The following is a 5,921-nucleotide window of genomic DNA, read 5'->3' as shown; positions in this document are numbered from 1 at the left end:
GAGTATTCATAATGCATCTTCTGAGTTGGCCACTCAAAATTTGATCAATAGGCATTTCCCACCCAAAAGGTGTTTGATGAAATGCCTGAGACAACTCTCTTAGGCTTTTAGTATACTTTGCCAAAGACATTTATTGTTAAAGGTGCTAAGATAGCTAATAGACTTGTTAGTAATGATTGCTTTCACATTATTCAACCAAAGACATTTGATGTTTGAGATATGTTAGCAAATGAGCATTCATCTAGACATAGAGCTTGCTTAGAATTGTGTCTAGGCTTAAGGTCGGTAGTTTGATTGATCATTTGCTATCCTTAGTTCAATACTTGATCACCCAAGGTTTAATCCCTATGCCCATGAGTTCTCTTTTCCCTTAGTCAAGAAATTATCATTCTGTAATTGCTTTCCAGTATTAGTAGTAGTTTAAAACCCATCTAAATCATTGGTTGCACTTAGATTAAGTGAGTGTTTGCATTCTCGGTGCTTTGATATCCCTCAGAACTGGTTCGACAATCTTTTATACTATATCATTTGTCTTAGGAGCCTTGAAAACTCCTAACATCAAATTGGCGCCGTTGCCAAATTATGTGTAGATTTGAACATTGAGATTTAGTCATTTGCTTGAGACTAAGTCATTTTTATTTTCTTTTGTTACTGATTCTCCTTCTTCACCTCCCTTTAATTTACAGGTGTATGAACTTGAGGAGCAGGGGTCCATCAAACCTAGTTCCAAGAGCCGCAGACATCAGAGCTTTAGAGAGAGAGTGTGCTAGAAAGAGAAGAGAAGAAGAGCAACAGTCTCACTTGCAGAGATTGGATACTGATATGGGAGACATACCTCAAAATGATGCCAACAACGTTCCACAAAACCAACTGCGAGCAGCTCGACCCATTGGCACTTATGACCGCCCCAACATTCATGGTCATAGATCGGGAATCCGAGCACCAGCCGTGGCAGCCAAAAACTTTGAGATCAAATCATGACTCCTCAACGTGATCGAGAACAACAAGTATCATGGCTTGGCTCTAGAGGACCCATTTGATCACTTGGACAAGTTCGACAGCTACTGTGGGTTGTCAAAAACCTATGGTGTGTCCGAAGATGCCTTAAAGCTCAAGCTATTCCCTTTCTTTTTGGGGGATAAGGCACGTCAGTGGGAGAAGTCTCTACCCAGCGACTCTATCACCACTTGGGATGACTGCAAGAAAGCATTCTTGGAGAAGTTCTTCTCTACTTCAAGAACTGCTAAGCTGAGAAATGAGATTTCCAGCTTTCAACAGAAGAACTTGGAAGGCTTCAGTGAAGCCTGAGAGAGATTCAAGGGCTACCAATCTCAATGTCCACACCATGGTTTCTCTAAGGAGAGCTTGCTGAGCACATTCTACCGTGGTGCTCTTCCTAAGTACAGGGCCAGACTGGATACAGCTAGCAATGGGTTCTTCTTGGGGAGAATTGAGGAAGATGCAGAGGATCTGGTTGACAACATGGTAAAGAGTGATGCAGTCTACAGTGGAGACCACGACAGAGGTAGTCGAATAGATGATAAGCAGACGAGGAAGGAGTTGAAAGCTCTACAGGATAAGATAGACATCCTCATTGCTGATAAAGCCACCCAAGAGCAGCTGCACTTTGTTGGTAACCCAAGCCAAGAGACACCACCTGTTGTCCATGAGGTTGAGGGTTTGGAAGGTCAGAAAGAGATGTGTTTCATCAATAACAATTGTAGCTGGTACAAAAAAGAGCCAAACTTTCAGTACAACAACTACCAACAGAAATCTTATCCCAACAACCAACAGAGTGGTTATACGCCTAGAAACAACCAGCAAGGCAGCTATCAGCCTCAGCAAAACCCCTCGTTTGGTTCCTCTACTCCTCAAGAGAGCAGCACTGATACCTTACTGAAACAAATCTTGGAGTCTCAGACTAGAAGTGAGAAGCATGTTGGTTATGAGTTGAAGAACCTTCATTCCAAGATTGATGGGAGCTACAATGAGCTCAACAACAAATTCTCACATCTTGCTTCTACAGTCAAGAATTTAGAGAATCAGTTTGCTTCTATGAACACTCACCAGAATCGCCAGCAAGGATCTCTACCTGGAAAATCTGACCAAAACCCCAAGGAGGCCAAAGCTATCACCCTTAGGAGTGGTATGCAGTTACCTCCTACAACCCTCACCAGGGATGCTGAGAAACTAGGTGAGGAGGTGGCCATCAACTTAGATGATGATGTGGTAATTGTTGATGAGAAGACCAATGATGAGATTTTGGAAACGATTATGGAAGCTAAAGGTAAAGGAAAGGTTGGAGAAGAGAAGAAAACAATACAAGATGGTGAAGCTGCTGTTCCAGCAAGTGAGAATTCTTCTGTTCCTCCCCCCCTATGAACCCAAACTTCCATTCCCTGGTAGATTCAAGAAGCAGCTGCTAGAGAAGTACAAGGCTCTGTTTGAGAAGCAAATGAGTGAAGCTCAGGTTGCAATGCCCATCATCGTTGCTTTCATGTTGATTCCTCAATACAACAAGTTCCTGAAAGATGTTGTAGCTGCAAAGAAGAAGGAGATGGAAGGCATGATGATTCTTACCCATGAGTACAGTGCCATCATTCAGAGGCTTGATGTTCCAGAGAAGTTAGAGGATCCAGGATGCTTCACACTACCTTGTGCTCTTGGACCTATGGTATTTGAGAAATGTCTCTGCGATTTGGGAGCTAGTGTCAGCGTGATGCCTTTGTCTGTTGCAAAGAAGCTTGGATTCACTTAGTACAAGAAGTGTAGACTCTCTCTGGTGTTAGCTGATCGTTCAGTGAAGTACCCTGTGGGCATCTTAGAGGACCTCCCTGTGAAGATTGGAAGGTATGAGATACCTACAGATTTTGTGGTGCTTGAGATGGGTGAGGAGCCTCAAGACCCATTGATTCTAGGAAGGCCATTCTTAGCTACAGCAGGAGCTATTGTTAATGTGAAGGAAGGCACGATTGATCTCCATTTGGGTAAAGAGAACATCCTCCACTTTGACATCAAGGGGAAAATGAGAAAATCAACTGTGTTCGGGCAAGCCTTCTACATTGAAGAGATGGGCACTCCTGCTGATGAGCACCTTGAAGAGTTACCACCTGAGGACGACGAGGAGGGAGCATCTCCCTCTACTCATTCCCCACAGAAGGTAACCCACTACTTTCCCTTGTATATACTAGTTCATATTTTGCATTTTAGTTGTCTTTTGGGTATCTCTCTCTCACTCACACAGAGACTGTGTGATTTAAGTGTGGGGAAGGTACCAAGTATTTGAGTCTCACGCATTGCATTATACATACATATTTGCATAAAAAAAAATCATTTAGTTTGCATCATTTGCATTTCTAGGAGAGTCTAGAGCATATAGGTTGCATTTACTTGCATTGAGAGCAATGATTTGAAATGCCTTGTAAAGAACATTACTTTGCACCTGAGTAGCTTATGCACCTCTCAAAAAGACTTATATGCTTTGAGCCTTGAAAACTCTTCCTGAAACTTGTTGATTGCTGAAACTCAGTCTTTGAAGCCAACTACAACCTTATTTGAACTGAACGAACTTAATGCATCTTGCTCATGGTCCCTTGTGTACTGAATCATGGATATACACACTTGAGTTGTCACATCCTTTATGCCAATCTTTTTGACAACCTCTAGTGGTAGACCTCCCCCCAAAATCCCTTCCTCTTTTTAAGCCTTCATTGATTGATGAGTGAGGCTTTTTTCGGAAAGTCTTACATGCACATAATGTTGAGAGTATCGGGAACGACAATGCTTGATCTTCATTCTTGCTAGATTAGGCACATTATTGTCTAGCCATAGGATGGGAGTGAGTGTTGTAAAGTTTGATTTGGGAGTATGAGAAAGTTGAAGAAAAAGAGTGAACTTTTGTGCTTAATTGACTAGTCTTTATGGGATAAGTAGAGAAACTTCTAGCTCAATTTGTGAAAAGTCTTGGCCCCAAACATAAAAAAAAATAAAAAATAAAAAAAAATGGAAAAAAAAAGAAAAAAGAAGAGAAAGAATAAAGAAAGGGGACTAGCAAAACTAGTATGAGCTAAGAGGTGTTCAAAAGAGTGTAAGAAATCCCTTGTAAAAAAAAAAGAGTTTTATGTTGGGAAATGCTTTTGAAGTCTTTGGGTGAGAGATGTGAGTTGGGTTTGGAATGGGGAAATGAATGTGTATCATATATGTTTGGGAAAATGGTAGAACAATGGAGATTGAGCATTGTATGCATGAGTTGATCCATTTCTTAGATATATTATGTGCAATGTCAAGGCTACTTGTCTTGAGAGTATACCACCTTAAATATCATATATCTTGAACCCCTTGACTCACTTGATTAAAAAGTCTCCCCTTACTCAAATGATTTGGACCAATTGACTATTTGGGAGAATTCACTTGATGCTATGCTTAATGAACTTGAGAGTTGGCTGATTTGCATGTGTGAATGCATGATGATGAGTGTAGGGATGAAAAGAGTTGAGATAGACCTAGAGAAGCTAGAGTATAATAAGAGAGGGTGTACTAATGCTGAATTTAGATGTTGATTTGAATGCTTTGTGTGTTTCATTTGGCTATGAGCTCCCACCTTCAAACCTCTCTACCTATGAGTTCTAGAAAGTTCACTTGAGGACAAGTAAAAGAATAAGTTTGGGGGAGTTGATATCTTACATATTTACATTGTTTTATCCATTTATTCATGTGCATTTTCATCATATAGATTAGGATTTAGCCATGTCTAGGTTGCATTTTGCATACATATGTCTCTATTAGGTATTGGAGTACCACTTGGAGTTCCTGGAGACATTTGGGTGCATTTGGAGCTCAAAGGAGGTGATTAGAGTGATCTTTGGACGAGCACTGCCTGAAGTCTCTGTGCATCACATCTCAGAGCGACTTTCCCAGAGCGACCGCACGAAGTCGCTCGCGTTTTCACGTCCGGAGACACACAGATTTGACCCTGGAGCGACCTCCCAGAGCGACATGCCGAAGTCGCTCCCGAGGTTCAGAGCGACCTGTTGGAGCGACACACCAAGGTCGCTCGCGTCCTCTCATCCGGAGACACCAAAATCGATCATCCTGGAGCGACCTCTCAGAGCGACCTACCAAGGTCGCCCCCAGCCAGAGCGACCAGCCCAGAGCGACTATCTCAAGTCGCTCCAGCCAGAGCGACCAGCCAGAGCGACCAGCTCAAGTCGCTCGCGTTTTGACGTGGCGAGACACGAAGAAACGCGTCGGGAGCGACCTCCTGGAGCGGCTATGCTAGGTTGCTCCGCGTGTTTTGCTTGGAGGATTTTTATGTTATTTCAGGGGCCTTTTGGTCATTTGTTTTGTTGTTTTACATTGCCTAAACCTAAGTTAAGTACATTGGCAAGCCATTGGAGGCAGAGAATCTTTTTTTCTAGAGAACAACTAGTAAAACTTCTTTTGATTCATATTTCATTGCTTTCATCTTGTGTTCTTGTTGATTTCTTATCTATTCCTGTACATGATTAATCTGAAATCCAATATGGGTTTAAGAGGAATCATAGAGATTAGTGAGTAATCACCTTTTGAATTCATGGGTTAGGGAGATCAAGGGTGATTAGGTTAGTTCTAGGATGTTTTAGTGTAGATCATTCTTGTTCCTTGCTAGTAGAGTATTCATAATGCATCTTCTGAGTTGGCCACTCAAAAGTTGATCACTCAAAAGTTGATCAATAGGCATTTCCCACCCAAAAGGTGTTTGATGAAATGCCTGAGACAACTCTCCTAGGCTTTTAGTATACTTTGCCAAAGACATTTGTTGCTAAAGGTGCTAAGATAGCTAATAGACTTGTTAGTAATGATTGCTTTCACATTATTCAACCAAAGACATTTGATGTTTGAGATATGTTAGCAAATAAGCATTCATCTAGACATAGAGCTTG

The 5,921-nt window shown here is 41.7% G+C and overlaps 1 non-coding gene across 1 annotated transcript; it reads right to left on the bottom strand.

The window, feature by feature from the left end:
* Positions 1 to 1,245: 1,245 nt before the first annotated feature.
* Positions 1,246 to 1,352, bottom strand: LOC125593533. The gene has a single exon (XR_007329437.1). It is a non-coding gene; the product is annotated as a small nucleolar RNA R71 (small nucleolar RNA).
* Between the last annotated feature and the right edge of the window lie 4,569 nt (positions 1,353 to 5,921).

Source organism: Brassica napus, chromosome C9 (genome assembly GCF_020379485.1).
Source record: "Brassica napus cultivar Da-Ae chromosome C9, Da-Ae, whole genome shotgun sequence".
NCBI classification, from domain to species: Eukaryota; Viridiplantae; Streptophyta; class Magnoliopsida; order Brassicales; family Brassicaceae; genus Brassica; species Brassica napus.
The sequence above is the reverse complement of the archived record's forward strand: the minus strand, read 5'-3'. Positions and strand labels throughout refer to the sequence as shown.